Source organism: Ambystoma mexicanum, chromosome 8 (genome assembly GCF_040938575.1).
Source record: "Ambystoma mexicanum isolate Mex_15411 chromosome 8, UKY_AmexF1_1, whole genome shotgun sequence".
Classification (NCBI taxonomy): Eukaryota; Metazoa; Chordata; class Amphibia; order Caudata; family Ambystomatidae; genus Ambystoma; species Ambystoma mexicanum.
Genome location: NC_090929.1, coordinates 1,630,202,519 through 1,630,224,484, shown reverse-complemented (window position 1 = coordinate 1,630,224,484; position 21,966 = coordinate 1,630,202,519). Strand labels below are relative to the sequence as shown.

At 46.9% G+C, this 21,966-nt stretch overlaps 1 protein-coding gene across 2 annotated transcripts in view; it reads right to left on the bottom strand.

Annotated features, from left to right (window-relative positions):
- LOC138473263 (pancreatic triacylglycerol lipase-like) overlaps positions 1-21,966 on the bottom strand; it is a 241,481-nt gene that overhangs the window by 30,422 nt on the left and 189,093 nt on the right. The window lies entirely within an intron of this gene.

Sequence of the window (21,966 nt, the reverse complement as noted above, 5' to 3'; positions counted from 1 at the left end):
AACTCTAAGCTCAGAAGGCCCTCGGGACAGTCACAAACAGGGAGTCAAGGAGGTAGTCCCACACATGGGATCCCTCATTCCCCTGATTATGTAAGTCCCTGTTACAAGGGTAACCGACCCATCCTGGGTTATGTGTGGACTCCTCCGGCCCAAGGGTGGGATCCAGCCAAGCACCTAACCCAGGGAACTCCCCTCCTAACTTCCCACAGGAGGGCAGAAATTCCCCAAATACTGGACAGAACCTTTTTCCCAGGTAGCCACCCAATTTCCAACCCCAAAATCATCCATCCTTCTATCCCCGTTTCCCTGAGCCCAGACCACTTAATCTGGGCGAGGGGAGGCCAAGGGTGGAGGGGTACCCAAATCTTCCCAACCCAGGGTACTACCAGAGAAGGGATAGCTACCCTTCCCGGGATCAGCCCAAGGGAGAAAACCGAACCCCGTATCAGCCTGAGCGGGTTTCCCAGTTAGAGCGACAAGTCCAAAATATGGCACGGGATCTGAGTCACATGCTGAGGGCTCAATAGAACCCTCAGATGAGCATGCCGGTGCAGAATGCTCCAAACTCTGGGCCTCTTGCTCTAGAACAATGACGGGGCAGCACCCCTGATAACCCACCGGTTCCCAGGGTGAAGGCACAAGGGGAAGGGGGGTGCAAAGCCTAGGAGGAACCTTCCTTCCCCACTTGTAAACAGCCCCTGGAAACCCAGGAACCGGAAACAAAATCTCCTACCCCTGAAAGTCTGCCCCCCAAGGAGCAGAGAGGAGGTAGGAGAAACAAAGGACCCAAACAGACCCATTTTGTGGAGGAGGTACAGATCTTCCAATTTGAGGGAGAGGGATACTCAGAGGATCCTGGGAAAAGGATCTTCTCCTTCAGAGATGGGGGAACTCCTCCCAAAGAAAAATGGGTCCCAAGGGATCCAAATCCAGACTGGGTAGATGTGGGGCCTGAGCTAGCGCCGCCCATCATCTCATCCCGGAACCAACAGCATCAAAATCCCCTGGTTCAAACCCATTCTGGTGACTGCCTCCAAAGGGGGGGGGGGCGGCCCAGGACCGGAACCAGGGGAACCCACAATGGATCTGATTTCCAGTTGCCAACTTTTTCTTGCAGATTCCCATGACTCTCCACAGAATTCTGCCCAAATCTCTTCTCTCGCAATGTCCAAAACTAAAAAAATTAGCCCACCAGTTGTCCAAAAATGTGCATTATCTGTGCCCCCTTGAGGAGAAGGAGGGAAGATACTATGTCCCGGTACAAGTGCAGGGGCAGGGTACAATTTTGGCACTGGTGGACACTGGATCCCAAGCTACTCTTCTGTCCAGAAGGGCCTTTGATGAACTAAATGCAGGAAGGGGGAGAAGTACCGTATTCCTCTCACCTCTCTTCCTGGACAACTTCAGAACTTTGACGGGAAGGAAATTCCCGTCGAGGGGACTGCGGATTTGTACATTAAAATTGGGTGAAACACCCGGTCATAGTAGTGACTCCAGAGGGCACCCCTTGTTTACTAGGGAATGACCTCCTGAGAAGGTTGTCACCCCTAATAGATTGCGTAAACAAGGTCCTCTCGACCCAGACTAGCCGACCAATAAAATTAAAACAGAGTGTCAACCATGTTAGTGTAAATGGCACATGGTTGAACAAACATCTGATCAAGTAGAATTTCACTTCCAGAACAACCAAATTCCAGACGTGACAGTAATAGCAGTAGGACAACAGACTGGTGACGGGGGGTTCTCTCTATTTCTGAAAATCAACCATCCTTCCAATTTAAGGTGGTATTCCACACTGGAAGGAAGCACTCTGAAATACTTTACTAATACACAATCAGACATTCCCACTCCAATAGTCCAGTAAGATGTGAAATCAGCTCAGAGCCTGGCTGGAGGAGTCCGCTGAGATAGCAAAACCAGAAGTCTTTCCAGGCTTCAGGCATATGGTGGAAGAGAGAGTCAACCTAGCTGATGCCTGTGTGACTCTGGAACAGAAGCAAAAAAGCAAAAGTTGAAACAAGTTTTCTTGGATTTACAAGATCTCTTTGTGATAGACTCATCTGACTGTGGTCGCACCGGCATCCACACAACAACAATTCCCACGGACCCTGGCATGACTCCAGTGTTTGTGAAGCAATATCACTTGCCTCTCGCATCAATGGAGTCCCTTACTGAAATAATTAAGAACCTTGAGTCCCGGGGGATAATCCGTCCAGTTCACAGCACCTTCAATAATCCGGTGCTGGGAATATTGGAGCCAAACGGCCAGGGGAGACTCTGCGCCGACCTTAGGGAGCTCAACAAACGGGTCCATACTTCCCGATGGCCTTTTCCCTACATTGACCAAGGGCTGGCCCAGATCCAGGAGTCACAGGTATTCACTGCAATATACCTGACCAATGGATACTGGACTCTGCCTGTCAGTAGGGAGGACCAATACAAGCTGGCTTTTACCTTTGGGGGCCAGCAGTACACATGGACCCGGACTCCCTTCAGATACCTCAACTCCGGCAATTAATTCAACATTTTCCTACATAAGGCCATGCCCCACCTGGGTGCGAAGGGTAACCTGGCTTATGTAGATGATGTCCTCATCAAAAGTTCATCTGTGGAAGAACACATAGCGGAGATCTGTTATGTTCTGACACAGTTGAGGGCCGCCGGAGCAAAATTTCCTTTCAGAAAGCACAGTGGTACAGAACCCGTGTTAATTTCTTGGGGCATGAGATTACTCCTCAGGGTCTCTGTCCCCAGGAAAAGAAAGTGGAAGAACTTCAGAAACTGAAAGACCCCACAACCCTGCGGGAACTAAGTAGCCTCCTTGGACTGACTAATTACAGCAGAAAGTTCATTGAGGGCTACGCAGAGATCACCAGACCACTGATTCATCTCTTGAAGGGGGGGGGGGTCAAGAACAATCTGAGGCAGTAAGACAGCTCAAAAGAAGCCTCTCACAAGCGCCATGCCTAGCTTACTCTGTCAGAAACAAGGAGCTTTTCTTGGAGACAGGGTTCTCTAATACATGCTTGACTGCAGTATTAAATCAAAAGCATGACAAGGTCAATAAAGTAATCTCCTATGCGAGCAAAACTTTATCCTCTGTAGAAGAAAAATTCAACGATTGTGAGAAGGCACTCCTGGCAACGTTGTGGGCATAGAAGAATTACCGCCCGTTTATCTAGGGGTAACACATCATAGTGGAGACTCCACACCAGCCTCTGCAATATCTCCAAAGGGACAGAATCTGGGCCGGATATGTGAGTAATTCCCGAATTACTTCCTGGATTCTGTCAATGCAAGGCTTTCCTGTGGAGGTCAGATATGGCCAAAACAAGAAGAGTCCCCTCGCGCAAGGTCTGGCTGACTTGCATGATTGTGCCAGAGAACACTGTCTCGAGGACGAAAGTCTAAAAATCAAGGACAACATGGAGGCATACCTTAATTCGCCACACAAAGTCTTTGAAGAAGACAAGTGTGAGGGGATGCCCACTGTCTATGTGGATGGATGCTCTTACCATGTTGACAACAACGGGAAAAAAGAACTAGTGGCCGGCGTAGGGAATGCATGGGTGAATGAGTCCCCAGAACCCTCCGCTGGATACAAGATTGGTCCCCGAAGTAGTCGGGTGGCAGAGTTGATGGCTGTGCACCAAGCCATCCTCACTGCTGTCCAACATCAACTCCACGAACTGGTCATAATCACAGATTCGGACTATGCACGGAACGGGTTCGTGGATCACCTGGTTAATTGGAAAACCAGAGGCATGTTATGTGCTAATCACAAACCCTTGAAACATGGAAAGTTAATCCAAAATATTGATGATCTGGTCACCTCGAATGGGATGACCATCTACTGGAAAAAGATCAAGGGTCATTCCAAAGTAGAGGGACCAGACAAAACTGGAAATGACTTAGCTGATCAGCTGGCCAAAACCGGGGCCATCCAAAGGGATTTAATAGAGATTGAGTCCCTGTTGGGGAATTCCAGGTCACTGCTATCACTAGGTCCCAGACAAATGCTCACAATGATCTTTCAACTGCACAATGGAGTAAGGAGACCCCAGATGCTGATTTGATTAAGGCTCAGAAGAGGGATCCAATAATTGGTAAGTTTTACCAACACATTGAGGACCCTGAGAATTTTCCCCTGACGGATACCGATTACATTGGGAAAGAGGACCTCAGAGTGTGATTGAAATGTCCAAAAATGTTCCGAATCCAAGACGGTTTGTTGGTAAGGAAATCCCAAGCTGGCCATGATCAGTGGGTGGTTCCTACCTCATTCTGAAGCCTGATGTTAAGTCACGCCCATGATGCAGCCACAGCCGGTCATAGGGGGTTTCATACAACACTTGAGATCTTAAGAGAGGTTGCATACTGGCCACACATGGGGCAGGACCTCGACCAATACTTGAAGGGGTGTCTTGTGTGTGCACAATTTCAGCCAACATCCCTCACACACCGTGCACCTCTCCAAAAGAGGGGGATGACACTGCCATGGTCAGATTTGCAAGTCGACTACATAGGGCCTGTGATTTGCTCCTCTAGGGGGAAAAAGTACATGTTGACGGTGACATGCTTATTTACTAAATGGGTGGAATGTCTCCCGGCCCCAAACTGCAAGGCAGAAACAGCAGCTGCCCTGATGATCAACCACATCTTTTCGCGTTTTGGTCTATCCCAAAGGATTGAGTCAGACAGAGGTAGCCATTTTACCAGCGAAGTAATGACTAAGATGTGGGAGATACTGGGGGTTAAAAGGAAGCTACACATTGCTTACCGGCCGGCCTCTTCTGGTGCAGCAGAACGTTACAACCGAACCATTGTGAACAAAAAAAGTTTGTGGCAGATTCTGGGCCAAGTTGGGATATCCGATTACCTCTTGTCGTAATGGCCATCAGATCTACCCCTTCATCTGCACCTAAAATGTCACAATTTGAGCTGATGACTGGATGCAAGATGGTGCTTCCCCAGCATTTGCTCTGCAGGACCCAAGAGCAGACATTGATCAATGCTTCCACAACACATGAGTATGTTGAAAATTTAAGGAAACACCTCCAACATGCTTTTGCCGGAAGACTCATTATGATTTGAAGACTACTAGGAAAGAATACAATGTGGGAGACCGGGTCTATCTATACAATTTCCAAAGGAACCAGGCCAAAGAGCAGAAATTTCTGCCTACATGGAATGGACCTTTTGAAATTGTAGACAAGATCTCCCCAGTCGCCTACAAGATCTGCATCCCCAAGGGTAGTTTGGCGGAAGGGGAAGACAAGTGGGTCCATATAAATCAGCTAAAGTGTTGCCATCCCAGGCACATTCTGCAGCAACTGGAGGAGTCCTCTGCAATCTCAGGGGGGGGCTGCACCAGAGTAATACAAGTCCAACCCTAAAATATTCCACATATAGCCTATAAAATTCTATGATTCTTGAATGCAAATGTCTCCTGATGTATAAAATGTATATGTTCGCCCCACCATTGATAGTGGTGGGGAAATGTCTACGAATATGTTTCTGCTGCTTTGCTTTGTCATCCTCAGAGATAAACCATGGAGATTGACCAAGGAGGACGACCCGCGGACCGGGGAGGAGAACCGATCGATCCACCCTGATGGAGGAAAAGATGCTGTACTGTGCCATCTGCAGAATCGGAAGAAGATGATGCGGACATCCCAGCGCGTGGATCAAAACATCCTTTGCACCCGACTCCCCCTCGACTCGAAATCAAAGCACAGTCGGGCGGGGGGGCTTGTTAGGTGTATCGACCCACGTTCAAATTATTATGCTGCAACATTTGGTGCTGTGGGCTTAGAAAATCCAAGATGGCCGAAAAGCCCACATTTGCACCAGAATCCAGGAAAACCATGCAGTTTTTGCGCACATCAAAATGGTCGCCTGACCTGCCACCCACCAGTGTGAGCATGATGGGCCAGAAGGACCATGAGTGAAACGTGGTGCCAAAGGAAAAACAGCAGTGCCTGTTAGCTCAAAAAGCGCTTTGAAATCACCTTTGTTTCTCTGAAATGCAAGCTCAAAATGCCTATTTCAAACATTGCAAGATATTCAAAAATCTTACTGAACATCAGCAGACGTCTGGTAGAATGAAGTCTTGTGTGCATAGCAAATCTGGAAAGATGAAGAGCCTAAAATAATGGTCATAACAAAACTGGCTGGGCTGTGGATGTCAGCAGTTTACGTGAAATGGGATATAAAGCCACTAACATCGAAATGTTTAAAATAAATGAGTGACCTACTTTTGAGTGTCACATAGGTTGAAACTGCTTAAATGTCATGGTTTTGAACTTAGAATCAGCGTTCTAGCTGCATGTGTCAAAATTGTAAGTTTGATTTGAATGAAGAAAAATGGGAACAAAAGTGACCTTTGGCTGAAGCCTGGCTTAAGGAGATTGAATTCTGCTCGGCAACTACCCCCAACAGGAGTTGAAGCTTGCCCAGCAACTGCATTCACAGGCCTGGCCTGCCTTCTGCTGCCCCACCAAAAGGAGATTACACCTCTCTGATTGAATCAGGGGAGGGGTACCTGGGACTGCAGGAAAACAGAACAATGAACTTCCCTTTGCTCCAAGCAATTGCTAAATCAGGGGGTCGTAAATGGCTTCCTCTTGGAAGGAAATGGGAGGGGCACTGCCTCTCTGAGCCAGCTGAGCTTGGAGGCGGGGACGAACCAGAAGTTCCCCCCTGTGCTTTGGGACCTCAACACGCCCACCTGGGCCAGAGCATAATTTTAGAAAGATGGATAATTCATAGTACAAAATTGTCAAAATTGTATCAATAATATCATTATTCCTGTGATTTTTCTGTGCACATTTTAATAGGTGTTAGGACTCTGTGGTATGTTCTGGGGGGGTAGTAGCGGAAAATAGAGTATTACTCCAAATGTCTGTATGTTAAAAATCTGACACTTCATCATCTGATGCCCATATTCCTTGCGCACATTTGTGTAAATTCTGGAAAAGTTTAGAGATTGTGTTCTGGATGAAAAGGGCGGAATTCTGTCAGAAGTGAACACAACATCTTACAAAGACAGGGATCGGATGGTTTGGCCCTACAGAAAATATGTTAACTGGACATATAATACTAGAAAAATTGTACATAGATAAATATGCATTTAAGTCAAACATAGATTTGTGTGCAAAGTGACCAGGGGAGTGTTCTTTCTGTATGCCATAAAAATGATGCCGGATGACTCACAACTCAGTTCCCCAGTCAGGCAACAGAGAATCCTATAGCCTATCAGGATCCTCAGAGGGTTGGGCATAGAAAGTCAGCCTTCCCACCCACTTTCAAAAGACATGAAAAGAGCCACTGAAACCCAGGTAGGGACATTCACTTTCCACTTCAAACTGATTTCTTGCGAAGCGCTTTGCCAGAAGACTCCAGAACCAGAACTTAGAATCCAGACTTCAGAACTTGTAGCAGAGAGGCCTGGTCCACAAGCTGAATCCTTCAGAGGCCTCAGAATCCAGCAACCCGACCAAACTATTCAACAGCCGGGCTGTGCTGTTTGATTCTAGCCAAGAACTTTTGCTAGAACCAGAACCAGACCCAGAAAGCAGAGCTGTATCCAGAACCGCAGACCAGACCTGACCAGACCGCTGTGCAGTGCCAAGAACTTTTGCCAGAACCAGTGATCCAGACCAGCAGAGCAGAGCTGACCCCAATAGCTGTGATGTCAGAACCACCCGCTAGAAGTCCAGTCTAAACCTGTTGACCAGATCTTGACGGCCTATTTCAAATTTATGGTGCGAGTTTCCAGCCAAAACTGTGCAGAACCAATCTCTTAGTCTAAAATAATCTCATCCCATCCATTTCAACCTATTTAGAACTGCATAGAAATCGTGTGTCCATTCTGTGATCTCAAACCTGTAAAAATGTCATTTGTCATTTCAATCTTACTTTATTTCTGAGAACCTACCTCCACTAAATCGTCCGTATCTTTTGAACCACATGTCCTAGGAGCGAGATTTAACTTTCATTTTAAAGCTAAGAATCTAAGCTTTCCAATAAGCCCAAAACCGTAATTGCGATCGACGCACTCGGAAATAGTGCCGCGGATTGCAATTTGACTCAACTTCTTCACCTGTCAAAAATAGCTGTCTTTTGCTTCCATTGCTGAAATTTGTTTTCAACCTGATAATCCCTCATGAATCATTGCTAGTGTTGACCTGAACTCATTCAAAGTAGCTGTCAGTTACCCTGAATCTCCTAGAGGGAATTAAAATCATTTTTTAAGCATATTTTCACTTCACTGCAAATCACATTAAAAGTATTTCTGCATGTTTTAAAAGCATACCGGTTGCTCCAAGCTTGCTAGGGGGGGAACTAGAATTTGTATTGCATTTGATTGTATTCCTGAAAACTTTGTGCTCTCCTTCCATCTCCTTACATTGCATAAGGGGGGAGTGAATTGTCAAAAGAAAAAGTGATCCTATTATCTCTTGTTGAAACCATATCAGTTTATTTCTGTGCTGCATTCTTTCCATCATTGCTTTTCCTTGAAACCATAAAAGTATTCTCTGCTATCTTATCCTTTCTATACTAACTCCTCACTGATTGCAAAGTGTGAAATCGTAACATTCCCCATTGTTGATCAACATTACATTTATAAGTGTGCTATCAAATATTAATTTATTCATAAAAGTAGGATATATATATTGTTTAATTTTCAAAAGAATCTTTTAATTTGCAAAACAAACCTACTTCTTGGCTCAGTGAGGTCAGGGGGATTCAAAGAGAGGGGCGTTATACAAGGGTTTATCATCCAGATCTATGAACTTGTCATAAAAATATATAAACAAGGGCTTCCCTTGGGCATCCCAGACTAGGCATTGACTTAGTTGGAGTGCTGAATTGAAGTCACTTAACAGCGTGCAAGCTGGTGCGGTCGTGCACAGCCACAGCGTGTCTTTGCCGATGCAGGTAGGACCGGCATTGCGGGTCGTGATGGGCCAGTCCCGTTAACGATGCCGGTAATGCCTTACCGGTATCCTTATTACCGGACTGCCAATCTCATAATAAGGCCCATTCACCCATTATCATTCCCTCTTAGGAAAGGGAGCTGTTAGGGATTGCCCAATATATTTACGAGTCCGTTGGTACCGCTACTGGTGCTTCCGGCAGGTTGCCACCAGACTCGTAACATTTTACCGGCGCCTGACTTCATTACAAGTCGGGCGGCCTGGGAAGTCAAGCGCCAGTAAAATGTTAGTCCCCATTCCTATAGAGTCCTACAGGACTCTATGGGAGTGAGGACTTGGAAGCTCTGGCACTGTTGCTAAGGGTGCCAGTGCTTCCATGAAGAGTCTGGCTACCGTGGCCGAAGCGCCGGCAGGTTCAGGCCTGTCAGGCGCAGCGACACTGGAAGCAAACTCGTAGTTAGCAGGTCTAGAAAGAACAGTGCCAGTGACGTTACCTGCACCCTTATTTCCGGACCGGCAAACTTGTAATGAGGCCCTGTTTCTCTTGTAAATTTTTATGGTGGAAACACCATTCCTCATGCAATAAATAAATACATATACAATAAATGCACCCAAAGAACTACCCAAACCCTGGAGCCCTTTGGCTGCAAGCCAAACACTCATCCATTTTAGAATATGCCTAAGCAACACCGTTCTATTAATTCATCGTTTCTGGCTACTGTAGCATTGAGGGGCCTGCAAAAACTTGCCTGTGCCTTCCACATGTCCCTACAAACCATGATTTGTTTGTTTCATGTACTGTGAGAGCAAGTGCAGCCTAACGTGGTGACATTTTCAGACATTGGCCCTCAACAGCAGTCTGCCGGTAACCCGCCGGTGCTACGGGCCGGTTATCAGCAGACTTGCACTACCGTTACCGGCACCAGATATTCCGGTGTTACTGGGATATTATGGGTGGAGGCAACGGCAGAAAATTCCCATTCCATGGAGTTACACAGGACTCCATGGAATGGGCTTGCCCCCATCACCAGCACTGGTAGTAATGGTGCCGGTGATAGGGGTAATTCTTTGCCGGTAGTGCCATGAACTACCAGCAGGTCGGGCCTGCCTGTAGTTCACTGCCCCAACCGGCAAAGTCGGTGTGTGCCGGTCTGGGAACAATGACAGATCCTCTATTACCGGATGTATTACCAGCATTTTTCCAGGACGGCACACTCAGAATAAGGACCATTGTCAAATTTTTTAGAATGCTTTCTGTGCTCCTTTGCAGGAGCCATGTGATGAATCAACTTCCGGTACACCAGTGGTCCAGGGATGAATATCGGTTTCTAAACCATCAATCAGCCCCATACCTCTAGTGCACTAGAAGGAATCCGAACTGATTGTATACACAAGTAAATTATAAACCTCCTTGTCCAATTATGGTAATATGGACGGAACGGCAGGCTTATCTCTGCAAGGTCGTGAATCGTTGGTTAGTTGCAACACTGTGAAAATACAATTATTACCCAATGATAAAAGGGACTGTCCAGTCAAGGTTGTATACAAAAATCTACTTAATTATTATTACAACAGACAGTTGTAGCACACTAAAAAATATAACCCACCCTATAAAGGAACACAGAGGACAGACAGTTTCACGAAGGAAAGGGATGCACTCTGGAAACTCACAGAAAGGTATCCGGTAAAGCAATCAGTTTTAACTCTTCAAGGTTTTTTGGTTTCAGCAGCAACGGATCAAGGGGGTTGTAAATGTCACTAGGGGCCTTTGAAGAAGGACCAGGGGGACAGAACCACAATGTACCTGGTGCTTCGGATGGTCGTGATTCTCGACAGGGTTGAGTCGGTTCCAGGATACTTTGCAGCTCCTGCGACAGAGTTCAAGATGGGAGACAGCTGCGGGTATCAGGGGGCAGGCAGTTCGCCAAGCGAGGCTGGACAGATGGCTGTAAATTGGCCTACAAGGCATCTCAGGGTCAATAACTCTCTGTGCTGGTTGGCAGATCTGGAATGCTGGTCGAGGCCTCTCGGATAGCTTTAGTGACTGCATCATGACAACAGTCAGTGGTGCAGCCGGTCACGGTTCGAGGGCTTGACTGGCTCGAAAATGTCCTTAAAAGATGGACACTGGTTGATGCTTGTTGTGGCACTCCTTCCATCTTCTTCACTGGGCTTGTGTTGTCGTTTAAGGCAGACGGTCCAAAGCTGAGGTGAGTGTTTGCAGGCAACAGACTTGTCCTTTGTTCACAGACTCTCTGGCACTTCCCACCTAGGAAGCTTGCTGGCAGAACCTAGCAGAGCACACTGTGTGCTTGCTGGGTACAGGATCTGGAGTTTCTGGAAGGGTCCTCCGAGTTCGGTATCCCTCTCTGTTCCCTAGGAGATGTTTAGGGGAGGGATCTTGCTTCCCTCTTGGAAATCCTGGCCTTCCTTCACTGGTGGAAACTGTAAGGCAGACTGTGCCTTCAGCCAGGGTCCAAATTAGTCCTTCTTACTCCTTTCAAAGTCATCGGATGATCTGCTAAGAGAGGGGCTCAGCCCTCTTTTAAAGCCAAATGGGCCCCAGTGATTGGTGCAGTCTAAGCCTACATTTATGAACCAATCATGGGTCCCCACCAACAATCTTCTGTTATGCGTGAGGTCATAACCAGAGTGCGTTGCAACAAGAAAGGTATAGGGGTGACAACATGTACAACTAAGTCCCACCCATCTTCCTATCTGTTCTGGATGAAAGTGTCTCTCTGGTTAATTGACCTCTCTGTGGTTCCTGATTAAAAGCGGCAGGTCTCCCTTGAAGATACAGACTTAAGGTCACCACCAAACCACATACTTGTATCTTCCTGAATGGGGTCCCCCTGAAGGAATGGCCACTGTGAAGAGTTGTCCCAGACAGGACATTTCATTGCCCTTGAAACTAAGAGGAGGGAGCTGACTTCAGGCGCATATGAAAAGGGGTGTTGGGTATCCTGTCCTTTGCCAGTCCTGCAACCAGGCCTCCCACAGGCCTGCTTCAATTAACTTCTCATCAGTATGCGCTGCCACCAGAAGACCGACAAAGGATAGGGCGGATCCATCGAGCCTTTGTCAGTTAATGAGGCTGGCCATGGCAGGGTGATGTTTTTGTCTTCCCCCATCTTGCAATGCTTTGATGTACCCGTGGCTGTCACATTCCAGCTGAAGATGACAGGAGGACTGCGCCTGTAGGTTGTGTCACCCAGATACACGTGACTATGTGTTTGTTGTGCGGCGAGCATAGAAAATGTGTGTTTTCTGGAGGTTGATTTCATTACAAAATTTCAAAAAAGCCTAGGCAACCGCACACTCCCTATGCGGATGTTCAAATTCCTCACAAGTCGTGAGTGGGCCAGTCCCCACATCTGAGACGGACAGAAAAGCTGGAAGACACCAAATATGTTTGCGCGGGGCAGGAAGTGTCCGTCCTCATTCTGTGGTGAAAATGTTGGTAAACAAAAGTACAAAAAAATTGACCAGTTACATTTCAATTGAAACACATGGAACCCATTAATTGAAAGATGTTTTTTTTATACCTTTTGTCCCACTTGTTCATTATGCTGCGTATGAGTGATACTACTGGACTCTGGGACATTTTGCAATGGATTCCCAAACAAAGCAGGAAATTTGTTCTGCCAGTTTCATCTCTGCATGCAGGGAGTCAACAGCACATTCACCTGCTTCAGAATTTGATACAGACGGAGAAGCTGGAATCCCTATTTTATGCTTGTGAAAAGCAGAGGAAATCAATAGCAATCCCTTACAAAGACAAAAGCCATTATTGATTACCACTGTGCTTAGCTAAGCCTATTTTCCACCTGGGGCAGTAAATGGCAAAGGGATGACTCGGGGATCACCATAGTTCCTGCCATTTCCTGCCCTCAGCTGAAAATGTTTAAACCAGTCCTCTCTAACAATTTGTCAATGCAAATGTGCTCAATACCACCACATGGGTGGGGTCCTGACCCCATGCCCCTACAGGGATTCAATGAGCCAAAGCACGTTCAAGTCTCAGGAACATGCCAGATGCTTGCAATTGCATGGGGTAGCTGGCTAAGGGGTCCCGTTTACTACCATGCCAGCCCTCTATGACAAAGTCACATGTGAGAAGCTTACAAATGGAGTGCAAGGGATTCCGGGGCACAGTGAAAAGCTACCCACTCCACCATGCTGACCCAGTGGTGGTAAAGAGGGGCTCCAACAGAGACTCTGTAGAGTAATTCATATTTTGGCTAGTGGTTCACTCAGACGTGACTCACTGATCTAATACTCGGCTTTATAGAATCCTTACATATGCCATTCACCTTGGAAGGACATATGAATACATCATATTACAATCTTTTAATGAAATGGCTTGTAGGATTCCCTGCAAAATAACTATATCAATTCTGCGCCTGCCTTTCACATGTAGCATGGTTCATTCTTGGAAATAAAGGTTATTCACTTTGAATTTGACCATTTTATCTGCTTATAGCTGCACTTCAAATGTGTAATATCCCGCGCTTGATGTTTTGGGCACAGGATTTCCCACACAACAGGGTTATGCTTTGCCAAGTAGGCCTCTGTACTCAACACATATTCAAGATGAGCATTAATGGAAATACATTTCTGATACAGATAAGTTTATGTGGTTTTCACAATAGCTGGAAGAAAATATGTCCTTGTACATTGGTATTATGAAGTCTGCATTTGAAAATTAATATGTTCAAGAGTTATGTTCCAGCATTTGGGCATGCACCACAATTTGACAGGTGTCCCTTTTTAACATGACAGCAAGGAAGAGACAGAAAACCCAAATAAGCACCAAATTCAGTTATTTATCGTGCTCTTGCCAGGAAGGTCTCTCTCATTTTATTGGCTCTAGGCCATATTTTTATTATAAAATCCCTGACAACTCTCTGCACCCCAAATGCTCACTTGGTCATCCCACACAGACCCTGAGATGGTAGTAAGTGAAAACAAAAACCTGAGAAGCAAGAGCGATAGTGGTGGGCCACGAGTTGGGCATGTGAGCCTAGCTAAGATGACTGTAGGCTGAAAATATAGACGTGCAGTATGGTTCAGGAGCAGGACCTCAAAATTGCTTGCACACTCACCAGAGTTAATACACTGATTGGAAGAAGGAAGGGACTGATTCTGAGTGGAAAATCCAGAGAAACCACTGCAGATGAGCTGGAGAGCTCATGGGTGTGAGCGGGGAGGCCTTAACTTATTTGGGTGGGTTCCATGACAGTGCCGCTTGGCTCCAAGATGGCTGCTCTTCCTTTCACCAATTTGGCCTGAATAGCCACAGACCTGCAGAAAACACTACGTACGTCACTCAGCTCACCTAAAAAGGAGGAGAGTAAACATTCAGGGAACAAATCACACTCACACCAAGCTGACTGTAGCCAAGCATTCCCAGAAGCCTCACTAGTGTCTCATTGTCCATGCGGCCTACAGTGCAAAAGAGCACTGACTTTAGGCCATGGTGAGGGAGCTTGGAAGGAATTGAGAGGAGAGGCATTTAGTGGAGTGTGAGGAAAGAAGGAAGAGAAGAGCAGACATGTAAGGAGAATCCGCAGGAGCAAAACACCAAGGAGAGGCAGGTGGAGAAGAGGTGTGAGGGTGAGGCTGTGGCTGGAGGTAGACACATTTCATGAGAAGGTGGAGAAGAACTGAACGGTGAGGGAAAGGTTGGTTTTGGAGGCAGGAGAGAGAAAGAGGAAGAGAGAGGGATACAGTATTAAGGAGAGGGCAAGAATGAATAAGAAAGAGACTGAGGAAAGTCAACTAGTCTTTATGTGGATGTAGGATGTACTAAGGGATCACCGCAAATCCCCGCTGTGTGAAGGTCAGTCAGCGTTAAGAGAGAGTATACAAGAGGTGGCAGCCTTATTGAGGCTTGATAAGCACGAGAACCAGTGGACGCAGTGAAATAGGAGAAAGAAAAGGTCCAAAATGGTTGAAAACAGTTCTATCTTGAGAGCAGCACAGGCAGACATGTGAGGTGGTCTTCTGAAGACCTCAGCCCAAGGTCTGGGCTCGGATGGCCACAACACCACAGCTTGTGGTGGGCACTTGAGTGACCCGAGAAGTGGTGGGCTCCTAAAAGACTTAAGCCTGTAGCAGGGTCCCTTGAGACCTGAGCCTTTGGCAAGATCCAACACGACTGATGCCTCTTATGGGCTCCAAAAAGACCAAAGTTTGTGATCGGCTCCATTGTGACCAGAGATTGTAGTGGTCTCTTGCAAGAACAGAGCCTGTGGTGGCCTCTTGCAAGACCAGAGTCACTGGTGGCCTCTTGTGAGACTAGACCCCATAATTGGCTCTGGTCCCTGTATACCACACTTGGCAGGAGGGCATGATATGTTTTGCAGCCTAAAAATACTTCTAGAACCAATGAGAAAGAAATATACTGTCACCTTCTGCACTCCAAGGCATCAGCATTATAGTGCTCAGCACATGTCAGCATGCTACCAGCCCAGTATGGACTACCTTGCTCCCTGATCCGCTTTCCGTTTTGCTCTTACACTGAGCCGAATGTACCAAGGCCTGTAAATGATCAGCATATTGTGCCCCTCCTCATCTTATTTCTCTCTCTCCCTGTGGAGGGGAGCTGAGCCAAATGCACCAATGCCTGTAAATGATCAGCATAATGTTCCCTTCCTGGTCTTGTTTCTCTCCCTCCCTGTGGAGGGGAGCTGAGCAGAATGAACCAAGGCCTGTAAATAATCAGCACAATGTGTCCCTCCTCATCTTGTTTCTTTCCCTCCCTGTGGAGGGGTGCTGAGCAGAATGTACCAAGGCCTGTAAATGATCAGCATGTTGTGCCCCTCCTCGTCTTGTTTCTCTCCTTCCCTGTGGAGGGGAGCTGAGCTGAATGTTCCAAGTCCTGTAAATGATCAGCATATTGTGCCCCTCTTTGTCTAATTTCTATCCCTCCCTGTTGAGGGGAGCTGCGTTGAATGTAACAAGGCCTGTAAATGATCAGCATATTGTGCCCCTCCCTGTCTTGTTTCTCTCCGTCCCTTTCCCTCCTCCGTACTGGGACACTGTAAAGTAATGTGTATTGCAGTTTGGCTGTATAACCGACAATAAATACAAATATAAATAAAACAAAAGAAGGGTCCTGGCACCCTTGATCCTTGCAGGAACTGTGAGTGACTTTCTGTGAACCAAATTGTTGCTTCATAAAGAGATGTGACAGATATTTCTGTTACTCTCTTACGAATGGTGCTAAAGTGTTTTTTTCATGAGTGGCTGTGTGAACAAGCCATCCTTGCTACTAGAAATCATTCTGTCAATGAAATTGATAATCATATTCCGAATATGCTTCCGGGCAAGGTTACTTAGTACAACTCAATCGATACGGTGGTGGATAACGACAAAGCCGTAAACTATCCAACAGAATTCCTCAACTCACTCAACCCCCCGGGAACGCCACCACATGACCTTCGACTGAAAGTTGGGTCACCTATCATGACCCAGCCAGACTGTGTAATGGCACAAGGCTGTCCGTCATAAAATTGCAGCCCAATGTACTTGAAGCAACAGTGTTGACCGGGAAGGGAAAAGGAGAAGATGTTTTCATCCCCCACATTCCACTAATTCCGACAGACATGCCGTTCAGTTTCAAGTGCCTACACCGGTCAAGCTGGCATTCGGTATCACGATCAACAAGGCACAGGGACAGTCAACCAAGTGCACTGGTACGGAATCTCCATGTTTCGCCCGTGGGCAGTTATATGTTGTGTGTTGAAGAGTGGGTTCCCCGAATCAGTTGTATATCTTTGCTCCAACTGGCAAAACAAAACATTTTCTTCATAAAAGCCTTACAACGAACATGTACTTTGGTAATATCAATCTATAGGTCCATAGTTGTTGGCAACGTTGGCATCATGTCACCCGTCATGCTCTTCAGGAACCTCCATGTTGTTCTCATGTACAGTTATAAGTTTCAGGATGAGTTTTTAAGAAGAACCAAACATTTTGTTGTGTAGTCTTTATAAGGAAACATTTTTTAAGAAATTAAAAACTCAAAAAATGTAGTGAATATTTCTTTTCACCTTTCTGATGGGGCCTTTCCGAAAAAAGTAAAGCTACCTTTCTAACAAATAGTACCTCTGAAGAAATGAAATCCCAGGCAATTCCGGCTATATCAGATAGTTAGAAATAAACATTGTAAACAAGTTTAAAAAGAGCCAATCTACGCAAGTGCAAAGCAATAAAATAATACATTTTTTGATTTTTAAAAAAAGCTTATTTTGCAAAAAAGTCCCCCAACCCAGCCCATGCAAATACATGTTTTTTCCCTGGAATCGCAACTGTCGGCAACAGTCGGGGTGGCACCAGACTATGCAAAGCGCCCCATAGAGAAAGAATTATAAAGTGATAAATAGAGAACCAGTGAGAGCGAGAGAGACAGAGTGAAAGAGAGAGCAAGACAGAGCCAGAGAGAAAGAAGCAGAGAGAGAGAGAGAGAGAGAGAGAGAGAGAGAGAGAGAGAGAGAGAGAGAGAGAGAGAGAGAGAGAGAGAGAGAGAGAGAGAGAGAGAGAGAGAGAGAGAGAGAGAGAGACATGTCATGACGAGGTGAGCTTCGCACCCTCCACATCATTATGTATGATGGCCCACGTTTGGGCCCGAACACTAAAGGGAAGTGATGTTGAAATAGGGAGGGGGGGACAAGGGAAGCGGGTGGTTGGGAGGAAGGGAAATCAAGTTTCAGTTTGGCATTGTATGGCGTAGAATAAAGTATGTTATATTTTACCGGCCATGGTGTCTGTCTCGTTGCTTCCACTGAAGGTTGCCCGGATGAACCGCGTATATTACTCATCGAGCAAGGCATGCTCTACATCACAATTGGCGATGAAGAGCAAGTACGGACCCTTGCCCCCCTGCCGCAAACCGCACCGAAATTGGAGTGGAACCTCGGGACATGCATTCCCCTTGGGTGGAGGATCGCAAGTGCTCCACCTACCCCACATGTTTGACATACGCGACACCAGCAACCTAGGACGAAGATGGAAAACTTGTCTACGAGACTTCAAATTCTACGTAGGGGCCATAGAGCTCAACGATGACATACGACTCAAAAACACGATGTCGATGGCAGTGGGACCGGCGGTCAGAGACATCGCAGGAGAGTTACTCAACTGCATCTTACCAGGACATGCACACTAAACTGTCACAATACTTCACATCCCACACCAAAGTCGATTATGAGAAACACATCTTTCATACAACACACCAAGATATAGGAGAATCCTTGGATAACTTTGTGATGAGACTGAGAATAAAATTGAAGCACTGCGAGTTCCATTGATACTCAAATGAAGTGGCCCTAAGGTCTGAAGTCGTAGCTGGTTGCGACTCTCAATCATTCTGAAAGAAACTCCTACAGAAGCAGAGGTCGCTGGAAGAGATCTTAGCTCTAGCACCCATGGAAGCAGCAGTAGAATCCCAGCTCGATAACCTGGGCACGGTCACACTGCAACCCAAAGCATCCATACCTGATTCCATTAACAAACTGTACACAGCAACCAATCAACCAACCAGACGCACGGAAGCCATATGTTTCAGATGAGATTACAATTACAATTCAGATGAGATTACACAATTACCCCCACACAGGTGAAGGCCCAGCTTTGGGGCAAAAATGCACTGCATGTGGCGGCGATGACCACTTCAGGGCCGTATGCAAAAATGCACCCAAGCACCTGACCAGCTGGAGAACATTATGGGAATGACGGAGGACGGTACCGTCATGCCCCCACGAGAGTAGACCGAACAGTGAATAAAGATGGCTGCGACATGAGGAGCGTGAACACAGGAAATCCTACACACGTGAAGAATACAGACCATCCAAAAACCCCAGACGCAGTGGCTGCAGGCACTATGTCCGCTACATCAAAATGAAGTGACCCTCCAGAAGTGATTCACCTTCATCGAGTGAATACCAATAGAAAAAGGGGTATGTGTGGGCCCTACACACTTCAAGTCAATGACACCCCACTGGAATACCTTATAGACCCGGGGGCAATGGTTAACATAATCAGCGAAGAGGCTTACAACACACTCGTAAGGCCACCAACACTCAAAAAGTCCACCGTCGGCATCTATCCATATGGATCCACAGCACCGCTACCATGCAAAGGCGTCATCACAGCCATGTGCACCCATAAGGAACACGCAGCAAAGATCCTGCTGCATGTCCTCAAGACGGAAGTCAATAGCAGATGCATACTCAGTTTGAAAACGGCAGTAGAAATGGTCCTAGTAAACATCTTATACCAACTAATGGCTCACAAATACTTTGCACGACCTAAAGACATTGAAGCAGCATTCCCAAACCTATTTAAAGGACTCGGAAAACTGAAAAAATGTAAAGTCCAGCTGCATATCAACCCGCAGGTCAAGCCGGTCGCTCAACACTATAGGGGTACACCCATTAATATACAACAACAAGTGGAGGAGGAAATCAACAAGCTCCTCAAACAACGTGTCATCGAGCCAGTGACAGGGCCCACCCCGTGGGTGTCACCCATAGTACCTGTTCCGAAGAAATCCCCGGGTGGCTCCATCAGGCTATGTGTGGACATGAGGTGGGAGAACCAAGCGATTGAGCGTGAACGGCACCCCAGATAACAGATATGATAAACTTATAACAGCACCAAATTCTTTTCCAAGTTGGACCTCACGAAAGACTATCACCAGATCGATATCGCTCCTGAGTCAGGATATATTATCACCTTCGTCACACACTTGCGTCTGTTCCAGTACAAATGACTTAGCTTCGGCATCTTGTCCACGGCAGAGATCTTTCAAGAGGAGATCCACAAGGTCATCTGCCACATTCCTAACTGCCTCAAATACTCAGACGACATACTCATGTTCATCAAATCAAAGGAAGAGCACGACACAGCCCTACACAAAGTCTGCACAGCACTGGAGACGGAAGGTCTTACACTTAACCAAACCAAATGCGAGTTCAGAAAGGGCTCTCAGATTTTTCAGACATATATTCTCTGAGAAAGGAATGCGATCTGACCTGGACAAGGTAGCAGCACTAAACACCACCCAACCACCCCAAAACATGTCTGAGCTTCGCTCCTTCCTGGGACTAGCGAGTTAGTGCTCGGGGTATTTACAGGACTATGCAACAGTCAGCAACCCCCTTCGTCTACTCACATGAAAGGACCATACTATCCAGTGATTAACCGACTGGCAACACGGTATTGAAACCATTCGAGATAACATCTCCAAAGTGGAGGACATGGCGTACTTCAATGCAGAAAGGAAGATGGAAGTCATTGTCGATGACAATCCAGTCGGTCTTGGTGCCATACTCACACAACAAGACCCCTCTCACCCAACCGTCTAGTTCACAGTGGCGTATGCTAGCAGGAGCCTCACAATCACTGAACAGGCGTACCCCCAGGCAGAGAAGGAAAACCTGGCAGTGGTGTGGGCCTGTGAGTACTTTCACCTCTTCCTGAACGGGAAGGTGTTCATCGTCATTACCGATCATCAGGCCCTCCTGATGATATAGAGTGACCCCAAGGAGAGAATGACCCCCAGAATAGCTGATGGGGCTTCAGGCTGCAGACTACAAATTCGATATTGTGCATCGCCCAGGCAAAGAAGACAACACGCCAACTACTTATCCAGGAACCCCACACAACATAAGGTCCCTGGAGCTGGTGAAAGACAAACTGACGGTAGTGGATGACCACATCATCATGAAGGGCTGCAAGGTCATAATCCTCAAATCACTGCAAGAAAAGACAGTCATGCTGGCACATGAAGGACACCGGGGGTAGTCTCCACAAAACGCCTCTTACGTCAAAATGTATGGTTCCCCAAATTGGATGCTCTAGTAGAAGTGGTCACAGGCAGGTGCACCATCTGCTCCCAGGTGGCACAACCACCTCACCCCTACCCACTGCAGATGCCTGCACTCCGAGAAGGTGTCTGGAAAGAACTGGATGTGGACTTATTCGGACCACTACGCAATGGAACATATGTACTCGTACTAATCGATGAACACTCCAGTTTCCCTGATGCACAGCTGATTGACTCCATAGCGGCAACATGTGTCATCCCCGCACTAGATCACATACTATGAACATAAGGGATACCTAAAGTAATAAAATCTGACAACGGCCCATCATTCACCGGCCTTGACTTTGAGACGTTTGTGCACTACATTGGGTTCCAGCACCGAAAGATAACACCGCAATGGCCTCAAGCCAATGGCATTGTTGAAAGATTCATGGCAAACATCAAGAGAACCCTACAGACAGCCAATATAGTCAACAAACCGTTCGAGCAGGCTCTGTACCAAATCCTACATGAGTATCGCCACACTCCACACAGCACCACAGGAGTCTGCCCGTCGGACCTCATTTTCTGCCGAACCATACAAACAAGAGTGCCCGAGGACCCCATTCCAGCACAGACAGCACCCCTGGAGCCACAAGCCAGGGCTTGAGAACAGGAACAGAAAGAAAGAAAGTGAGAGCAGATTCATGACGAGGAGCGAAAGAGTGAGAGATAGAACCAGGAGATCACATGGTGGTATGCCAACCGAAAACAAGAAAGGAATACCCCACATTTGCACCCGAACAGAAAAAAGGGCACCATGATAACAGCAAGCGGGGAACGCCAACACATCATAACGAGGAATTCCTCTCAATCGAGGAAGCTCACGGGCACCATGCCCAAGATATGGGAACACTCATATAGCAGTCAAAACTATCCGCTCTCAGATGACTCCTACCACGGGGATGGCGAGCAGTCAGAAGAAGAGCGCAGCAGCAGCAGAGAAGAACGGTCAACCCCACAAGCCCTCCTTCTCCCTACAAGGCTTCATTCAACGATGTTGCATAAAACCTCAGAAACTCATCGAAGAAATGGGGTGAAATCATAAGTGACCTGACACAGTAAAAAGGGGGGAGATGTCATGTCGTGATGAGGTGAGCTCTGCACGCTCCCGCATAGTTACGTGGGATGGCCCACGTTTGGGCCCCA